General features: G+C 34.9%; 1 protein-coding gene across 10 annotated transcripts in view; it reads right to left on the reverse strand.

Moving 5' to 3' along the window:
• LOC101888466 (collagen alpha chain CG42342) overlaps window positions 1-10653 on the reverse strand; it is a 516353-nt gene extending 505700 nt beyond the window's left edge. For all 10 annotated transcript variants that reach the window (XM_059120826.1, XM_059120815.1, XM_059120811.1 and 7 more), the window contains exon 1: window positions 9710-10653. The gene's annotated coding sequence lies outside the window, so the exon portion shown is untranslated. The remainder of the gene's footprint in view (window positions 1-9709) is intronic.

A 10653-nucleotide genomic window follows, 5' to 3' on the forward strand; every position in this document is an offset into this window, starting at 1 on the left:
GCTATGATATGATGTGGGCGATTATGGGATATATGTCTGAGAAGAACGTTACCGTTTCTCTCTCCAACCTGCCGAACAGCCTATTTTTCTTGCTTAATAGCATGGGACATCTACTTAGTAGTCTTTTGTACCGTCTTTTGTAGTCAGGACAACTGTTATCCCATCGTACTGCAGTCGCCACTAAATCGAGCACGATTTTTACATTCATCTCCTCGAATTTGCTTACCAGATCACCCTAGATACCTTACAACCGGTTTCCAAGTGTCATCTTTAGTGGGCATTGATATGGCATAAATATTAAAATCTCGGTATACCCCCTTTGCCAAATTACATTTACAAAACAGTTTTATGCTTGTCAACACTTCGAAAAGTAATTTCGTTTAGGAAATATCTTTTAAAAACCAAAAAGTAAGAAAAGGCTATACTCGGGCAGGGCCGACCATTTGATACCGTACAACACTTCCATTTGCGGTAAATTTTCTGCAGATCTGAATAATTATTATAGATCTGGAAACAATATTTTTCAAAACATACGGCCTTTAAACAAGTAAAAAAAAACTGTAAGTTCGGCCGGGTCGAACTTTGAATCTTAAATATACCGAATATAACCGTATATTAGAGCCTTTACAACGCCGTGGACCTGCATACGCAACTTTTGTCATAAGCCTGCACAGACAATTTTCTGGCATAGGCTGTAGTATCTATTACGAACTTCAAATACATTTGAAATAATTCCGGTAAATAATGTCGCTAAAATCGCCAAAATGCCGATGCACAGACAATTTTCTGTCATAGGCTGTAGTATTCACTACGAACTTCAAACACTAACTTTGAAATAGTTCTGGAATAAATGTCGCTAAAATCATCAAAATACCGAATATCACGAGGTGCCGTCATATGGGACTATACGAAGACGTGGATCTAAATAGCCCATTTTCTGTTTAGGCTATAGTATCCATTACAAACTTTAAGAACCAATTTTGAAACAATTCCGGTAAATAATGTCGCTAAAATCATCAAAATACGGCATAACGGGAGGTACCGTTATATTGAGCTATACGAAGACGTGGACCTACATGACCCATTTTCAATACCAAAAGTTCTGCATACATAATACACATTGGAGTAAATTTTTATCAACTTACTTCATTTCGTTCGGAAGCTAGAGTGATTTCCCCAGACAGACAGGCGGATAGACGGACAGAAGGACGGACATCGCTAAATCGACATTGAATTTTATGCTGATAAGGATATGTATACTTTGTGGGGTCTAAAATGTATATTTCGAGGTGTTACAAACGGAATGACAAACTTAATATACAGATGTTCCAACTATGTCGAATAACTAATTCGCTCCATCGGAAAGAATAGAAAATTCAAATTCATGTATTTTGGTATTTTTTTCACACAAAATTTTTGTTTATTTCATCACATAAATATTATCCGATAACCATTATAAATTCTAGGCTTCAGCGTTGTCCTAAACTTTTGCGTAGGTCGGACTATAATTGCCATCTGAATATAATACCCCCAATACATAGTGTTGCACGGGGAGATAAGAAGATCCATATATAACACCAATATTATTTGTATCATACTGGTTGACACATTTCTCCAAGTTGACATACCCTCTGTATTCAACTTATAGTATGATTTTACTCAAATTATAATACCTTCAGTATGTAAACTAACACCCTCACTTTATTGAGGTGTGTTGTCCGCGCTACTCCGAGATAGTAAGCATGCATTATGCTTACTAAGCGTTTCCGACGCTTACTTTATTTTTCGTTTAGCTTAAGTTAATTTGGATAAGATAATATAGGAAAAGTTCTGATTTGAATAAAGTTTATTAAACCCAAAAGAGTTTTCATTTCACAATATAGAATATTTATTATTTTTTATGCGGAAAAATAAAACGAAATTTGATATTACTACCATGCATCAGCTTGAAGAAAATGCAGATTAAAAATGTATCGTTGAAATATTTTAGCGTTTTTTGCCATAATATTGGTATAAAAATTAATACCGAGGGTATATATCATTTGATTCGGTCAAAACGTGCTCAGAGAAATAAACGTTTCAGACTCTAGGTCTCTATGGACCAAAATTAGTTTCAGTTCATTTGGAGTCGATCTAGCGATGTCCGTCCATCTGTCTAGCTGGCTGGCGCGCACGTAATATTATTGTCAAACTTTGATCGAGTTCGCAGATGGGCAAATATAGGTTCACTCTTTCTGGTACCTCCCCCACAAAAGGTCGAAATTTTCAAAAAAAAATATTTTATTGCACAGAAAGAGAAAGAATAATCCGATTTTGCTCCAACTTCGCAACTTCTAATATTTCCAGTAGTGCTAGGTCAGGTGCGAAAATGAAAGATGTTGGTCCACTCCTTGTGGTACCTCCCCCACAAAGGGTCAAAAATTTGGAATAATTATAACTCTTATAAAATGTGAAGCAAGAACCTGATTGTCTTCAAAATTCAAACATCTCAATGTTTTTATTAACCAAACGCCTGGCATGAAGATGGAATATATCGGTGAACTCCTTCTGGTACCTCCCCAACAAAGGGCAAAAATTTTGAAAATCCATGAACCTCATAAGACTCGCAATTAACATCCGATTCTATTCAGACTTGCTACATTTCAATATTTCCGTCAACATAAGATCTGCTATAAAGATGATGGAGACCGCACCCTATTATTTCTACTAACACAAGATCTGCTGTGAAGATGGGATATATTGGCGCACTCCTTCTGGTACCTCCCCAACAAAGGGTCAAATTTTTGAAAACCCATGAAGCTCATAAGACGCGAATTTAATATCCGATTCAATTCAGACTTGGTACATCTCAATATTTCTATCAACACAAGACCTGCTATAGAGATGGTGGAGATCGGACCATTCCTTCTGGTACCTTCCCCGCAAAGAGTCAAAGTTTGAATTACCAAGACGATTATAAAATCCGAAATGAGCATTCGGTTGTCTTCATATTTCACACATCCCATTATTTCTACCAACACAGGATCTGCTGTGAAAATGGTATATATCAGCGCACTCCTTATAGTACCTCCCCCACAAAGGGTCAAAATTTTGAAAATCCATGAAGCTCATAAAGCGCGAAATTAACATCCGATTCCATTTAGACTTGGTACATTTCAATATTTCCGTCATTATAAGATCTGCTATAAAGATGATGGAGACCGAACCATTCCTTCTGGTACCTCCCCCGCAAAGGTTTAAATTTTTGAATAACCAATACGATTATAAAAACCAAAATAAGCTTCCGGTTCTCTTAAAGTTTCGCACATCTGCTATGAAGATGGGATATATCGGCGCACTCCTTCTGGTACCTTTCTAAAATAAGGGCCAAAATTTTTAAAATACATGAACCTCATAATACTCGCAATTAACATCCGATTCCATTCAGAGTTGGTACCTCTCAATATTTCCATCAACATAAGATCTGTTATAAAGATGTTAGAGATCGGACCATTCCTTCTGGTACCTCTCCCAAAAAGGGTCAAAACTTTTAATAATCAAAACGATTATAAAATCCGGTTGTCTTTATATTTCACACATCCCATTATTTCTACCAACACAAGATCTGCTGTGAAGATATTATATATCAATCCCACCTCCCCCAAAAAAGGTGCAAATTTTGAATATTCAAGGCGATTCCGATTCCATTCAGACTTGGTATATCTCAATATTTCTATCAACACAAGATCTGTTATAAATATCAATTTCTATCCGATCTTTATTAAATTCCATCCTCCAATTCCGTTATTGGAAAAATCATATCTATTTGCCGTACATACATCCCTTTTGAGCACTCACTGATGAGAATATAATCGCATTTATGTTGCATAAAAACAATACAAGTAAAATAATAATAACCAAAAAAACATGTATTCCTTCACGTACCGCCTAAATTTTTAATATGAAAATAAAAGAAGAAAACAAAAACCCACTCAACTTTTTGATGTATAGCTCCCAAAAGACCATAAACATCCCCGATCAGATGTATGGAATCTCACTCCTTAAATTTATGTAACACACAACCACTTTTATTATCATCAGCAATAACACGATGTAAAAATCATGTAAAACTTGTTAATCATTCTCTTGGCCTGGTTTCGTGTCAAGAATTTTAAAGGACTTCTCGCTCTTTTTTTTTCAATTGTTTTGGTTTCTTTCGTTGGGATTGCTGCAGCACACTTTTATTATTTTTCGTGTTGTTGTTGTTGTTATTGTTTCCATTTGGTTCAATTGGTTGATGGAAGCGATTTTAAGTGGTGATTTTGTTGTTTTTATTGTTTCCTTGCTTGTTTGTGTGTGTGTGTGTGAGTTTGTTTATTTAATGTCCTTTTGTAAAACAAAACAAGAAATTGCTGCAAATATTTTCTAATCCATAGATTCCGTTGTTGTTATTGCTGTTTTTTTATTTCCAATACTTGCCTTGTTTATGTTATTGTGTTTTTTGGGCACGACTCTATGGCGCAAAACATTGATTGTTGTAATCCACCCTTGTTTTTGGTGTTTTTTTTTTTTTTTTTTTTTTTTTTTTTTTTTTGGTTCGATTTCGATGAGTAATGACGTTGCCAAAGGTTTCGGGTGGTGGCATTGAAAATGCCAACAGAAGGAGTGAGAATAGGTTGGAATTAAACACACACAACAATAGATAGGAGAATTAAACCAAAATAAACTGTGACGTCAATCTGGCGGTTTTCAATTAATTTTTGGTGGGAATGACAAAAGGAATTTTTTTTTCCATGAGTGAGTGGGATTTGTAATAATTTGGTATATCGAAGAAACATTAAAGATATGTATTAATTTGTTAATAAAGTAACGCCCATAAAATTTGATGAATTTGCAAAAAAAAAAAAAAAACAAGTAAAAAAAACTGTAAGTTCGGCCGGGCTGAACTTTGAATACCCTCCACCATTTGGAACGAATTTGGCAACTTTCAAAAACAATAAAATCCGTTAAAACTTCTGTTAAAATCTTAAAAATACCGAATGTAGCTATTATATTAGGGTCTATACGACGACATGAACCTGCGTAGGTAACATTTGTCATAAGCCATTACAATATTCAAATGCGAAACTTAGACGAAGACGCGGACCTGCACAGACAATTTTCTGTCATAGGCTGTAGTATCCGTTACTTACTTCAAATACCAAATTTGAAACAATTCTGGTGAAATATGTCCATAAAATCATTAAAATACCGAATATCGGGAGGTACCGTTATATGGGGACTTTACGAAGAGGTGAACCTACACAGACAATTTTCTGTCTTAGGCTGTAGTATCGATTACGAACTTTAAATACCAAATTTGAAAAAATTCCGGTGAATAAATTCGCTAAAATCATGAAAATACCGAATATCGGGAGGTACCGTTATATGGGGGTTCTACGAAGAAGTGGACCTGCACAGACAATTTTCTGTCTTAGGCTGTAGTATCCATTACGAACTTCAAATACCAAAATTAAACTATTCCGATGAAAATATATGTGTATTTCGAGGTGTTACAAACGGAATGACAAACTTAATATACCCTCCATACTATGGTGGAGGGTATAAAAAAAAACCGCAGTGTTATATGGAAGTGAACTAAAAGTTTTATTGCAGCCAATTTATGGTGGAGGTTCCAAAGGAGCTGGCCAATATTGTCCAACTTCTCTCTGCATATGTCTGATATAAATATTACAACGTGCCATATTTGAGAGATGATATGTGATAATTTTTAGAGAATGTTGAAATGTGCGCGATGTTCCAGGTATAGTGGGTCGAAGTATTTCACTTCATCTAATTCTAATAAAAATATTGGGACCTGCAGAATGTAAAGAAAATTGTAAATTGACTTGTTTCGCAGGTTATGTAAGATGTAAGTTTTTAAATTTGTGATCGTCTGTGTGGGAGGCACCACAAGGGGTAGGTCGGTATCCATCATCTTCACATTATATCTTGTGTTAGTAGAAATATTGTATGTGTGAAATTTTAAGAGATTCGGATGCTTTTTTCACCTTTTATGAGAGATATAATTTTAAAAATTTTGACCGGTTGTGGTTCGATCTCTACCATTTTTGTGTGCCATGACTGAATGAAATCGGATGTTAATTTCGCGTTTAATGAGCTTCATGGATATTCAAAATTTCGAGCCTTTGTTTGAGAGGTACCAAAAGGAGTGGACCGATACATTCCATCTTTACACCAGACCTTGTGTTAATAGAAACAATAGAATGTGTGAAATGTGAAGAGAACCGGAAGCTTATTTCGGATTTTATAATAGTTTTGGCTATTCAAAACCTTGACCCTTTGTGGGGGAGGTACCAGAAGGAATGGACCGATCTCTACCATCTTTATTACAGATCTTGTGTTGATAGAAAGATTGAGATTTCGCGTTTTATGAGCTTCATGTATATTCAAAATTTCGACCTTTTGTGGAGGATTTACTAGAAGGAGTGGACCAATATATTCCATATTAACATCAGTCTTGAGTTTATTAAAATATTGGGATGTCTTACATCACATTTTATAAAAGTTCTAATTATTCAACATTTTGACCTTTTGTGGGGGAGGCACTTGATGGAATGGACCGATATTATCCATTCTTGCACTTGACCTAGTACTGACGCAAATATTAGGCTTTGCAAAGTTGGAGTAAAATTTGATTATTGTTTTTTTTTTTCTGTGCAAAAAAAATATATATTTTTTTTTTTTCAAAATTTCAACCTTAATTGGGGGAGGTACCAGAAGAAGTGAACCGATGTATTTCATCTTAACACCAGACCTAATGTTAATAAAATTATTTGGATGTGTGAAACTTAAAGAGATCACATTTATAAGAGTTGTAATTATTCAAAAGTTTAACCCTTTGTGGGTGAGGTACTTGATGGAGTGGACCGAAATTGTATATTTTCGCAACTGATCAGCACTGACACAAATATTAGGATTTGCAAAGTTGGAGCAAAACCGGATTATCGTTCCGCTTTCTATGCAGAAAATATATTTTTTGAAAATTTTGACCTTTAGTGGGAGAGGTACAAGAAGAAGTGGACCGATGTATTCCATCTTGGTACCAGATTATGGGCTGATTGAATTATTGGGATGTGTGAAAATTAAAGACAATCGGACTTTTACATCAAATTTTATAAGAGTCCTAAATCTTCAAAATGTTGACCATTGTGGGGGAGGTACTTAATGGAGTGGACCGATATTGTCCATTTTCAGACCAGACCTAGCACTGATGCAAAAATTAGGATTTGGAAAGTTGGAGTAAAATAGAATTATCCTCTTACTTTCCGTGCGGAAAATATATTTTTTTGAAAATTTCGACCTTTTTTGGTGGAGGTACATGAAGGAGTGGACCGATATAGCTCATCCCCGAAATCGATTTAAGTTTGACAATAATATCTCGATACACCAAGTTTGGACCAAATCAGATACTCCCTTCGACAGTTATCGTGAGCACCAGCCAGGCAGACAGACAGACGGAAGGACAGACGGGCATCGCTCAGATCGACTTCAAATGTCCTGAAACAGATTTGGTCCAAAGAGACCTAGGGTTTAAAACCCTTATTTCGATAAGGCACGTTTTGGCCGTATCAAATGACATATACCCTCTGTAGCCATATGGCTGAGGGTATAATAATAAAGAATGTTTCCTATTGATTGTCATATATTTACGCGATTTGTTAGATTTTTCTGGCAAGAGGACATTTCGAATTGATGAGAATTGTAAAAATCAGTCAAACGGTTCTAAATAATAACTAAATATAAATATATTTCTTTTACATATATATTGTAACTTTTTTTGTTGTGTATCCGATATATTGGCAGAATCACTGTAATGGTGAGAAATTACCTTTTAAATGTATTTATGATCCGGCCGGAAATATTCGTATTTTTTAACAATTAAAATATGGTTTATTATAACCGCTAAATATTATATGATGACCTAGGCTTCTGCCCAGACCTAAACTCCAGCCCCATGCAAAATTCTGTTTCGATTGGTTTAAAATTGTAGCCTGTAGAGCAACATCAAAAACGGGATTTTTTATGTTTTTGGCCCATTTCAACCACTAAATAATTTGCGATCATCTCCAAACACAATAAACTTCTATTCTGACCATAACCCCACCGCCATTTTCAATTTCGTGAGGATCGGCCCATAATTGCGAGCTGTAGCGTGATTACAAATATACATGGACAGACGGACGGACAAACATACATAGCAAGATCGACTCAGCTCGGCGAGATAGGAAGATCCATACATGACTTCCTATGTCGGGGACCAATATTTCGAGGTGTTACATAATTTTTGCACCAATCAAATCCCAATAAAAATAAAAATAACATTGGTGTAAAAAAACATTCACAACTATTGAAATTTATGAAGCAAAAATTGTAGAAAATTTACAAAACTTTTGAATTATTGTTAATTACTCAAAAAGTATTATAAGTCAAGGAATGAGAAAGAGAAATCAACAAAACAGTATATTGAGTTTATGAAACACTTAAATACTTCAAGCTATGCTTGGTCTTGCACAGAAAAATAGCACTAGTATCTGGCCCTTACCTCTTTGTAGAAAATTGTCTATTTTTTTCTAATACCGAAATTCAAATTCCAATGCGGGAAGTCAAATTTCACATACGTTGTTCTTGAAACTGAATTTTTGGTCAGATGTGACACTTTCTGGGCAATGTATTAAATTCTTGAAGTTTCTGGAACAGAGCACCTACTTAAAGAAGCTTCTAGAAATATATTTGTAACTTCCTTCCTTCACCGATTTTCTTGTCTTTTGTAGGAAAGATTATTACTGCCATCTTTCTTAGCCACATTGAAATTTTAGATTTTTTTTAATACGGAACAATTGGACCACTTTCATAACAGATATCAGTTTAACGGTGGACAAAATTTTGCAACAATAAAACATATTTGGTCTGTCTTAGAATCTACAGTTTTTGCACTTTTTTTCATATCATAAAGGGAAAATCTGTTATTGTTGCAAAAACTTTAACATCCTTGCAGTTCTGGAACAGACCAATTATTTGCATTTTAAATTTTTCACTTGGAAATTTATCAAATAAAAATAAAGCTCAAAAATGTCAAGGAATCTATTTTCTGTGAAAGTATTCGCATTTGAAACCATTGTCAAGTGTTGCTCTCTCATCAGTTACCTAAGGGCTCAATAACAGTATTTGTCTACTACAAACTTCCAATTCCACTTAACTTAAATCTTTTCGCCTTGTTACACTTTTTAAATCAAAATTTTAAATTGTAGCGTTTTTTGACCTTGAAAAGTTTGCAATACTGGAAGTAAATAACAAAAATTTTGCATTGTCGTTGTTGCTGGTGTTCTTGTTACCTTCCTGCATTACACAATTGAAGTTCTCTCCAACCAAAAGAAATACTCTCCCTAGCATTCATCTCCAAAGAACACCAAACACAACACCACACAACACAACAATGATCCCAACAATAAACAACGGGAGGCTAGAGTACAAAACAAGAACACAAAAACAACGACACATGGTTATGATGGAAGGTACTCTCCTACTTCCTTAGAATTACTCATTTGACAACAAAACAATGTCAACTTCTCTTTATTGTCGATTTGTTGTTGTTTGACTTTAAAATCAAGAAAATTCTTGTTGGAAATCCAACTTTTATGACAACATTTTTAAAGAAGACATTTATTACCTTTAAAATTCTTTCTTTCTTCTTCTCTCAGATCTCAAAGATAAAAGTAATTCCTTGTTATTATTATTGTTGCTGCTGCTATTGTTGTTTTGTTTAATATTCAATATTTGTTGTTACTCTTCTTCACTTTTCTTTGATGCTGTTGTTGTTTAAAACCAGAAATAACAAATCTCACTTTATTTGGCACTTTTTGTTATGACGACTTTTTTTGTTGTTGCATTTACGTTATGCCACCCGAAAAAAGAAAAAAGATTTATTTCAGGGTAATAATTCACTTCACTTGACTTTTTGTTGTTATTCCTTTTCCCTTTGCTATTTTTTATTCAGGTTTCCTTTTTATTATTATGATTATGTTTTGTTGTTATTCATTTATTTATTCCATTCGAGAGGGGAGGATAAACACATTCACTCACAAATTCACATTTGCAAAATATTATTTCTTATTTTCAATTATCTTTTCTTTTTCAAACACCACAAAAAATATTCTTGCATTTACCGTTATTTGGCGAGACCGAATCGTTTATTTCGTTTGTTTGTCACAGCGAAAGAGGACTCTGTGTTGCGAAGTTTTGCGTAGCGCGCAAAGAACCAACCACCCGTTGTTAGTGCAAGTCACCGTGCAACTGAAACGGAAACTCTAGAATCCATCAGTGGATTGGTTGGTCGGTTGGATGCCGACAGCAGTGGTGAATTTTATTCCGTTTCTCTGCTATGCTCATTTGATGACACCGCACTCCTCTGCAATTTTTGTGCCAGCAACACTTTCATTTATTTCTCCTTTTCTTGTTGTGTGCTCCAAAATGGAATGAAACGGATATTATGTGAGCAACTACCGTGTGTGTGTGTGCTGTTGTTTCGTTGCCCGAACACGTTCAATTGAATTTATGCGTAACGGAAAAATCAGTTGTATCCAACAATGCGACGCGCAACATTCACAGGTTTTA

The sequence above is a fragment of the Musca domestica genome, unplaced genomic scaffold (genome assembly GCF_030504385.1).
Source record: "Musca domestica strain aabys unplaced genomic scaffold, Musca_domestica.polishedcontigs.V.1.1 1, whole genome shotgun sequence".
Taxonomy (NCBI): Eukaryota; Metazoa; Arthropoda; class Insecta; order Diptera; family Muscidae; genus Musca; species Musca domestica.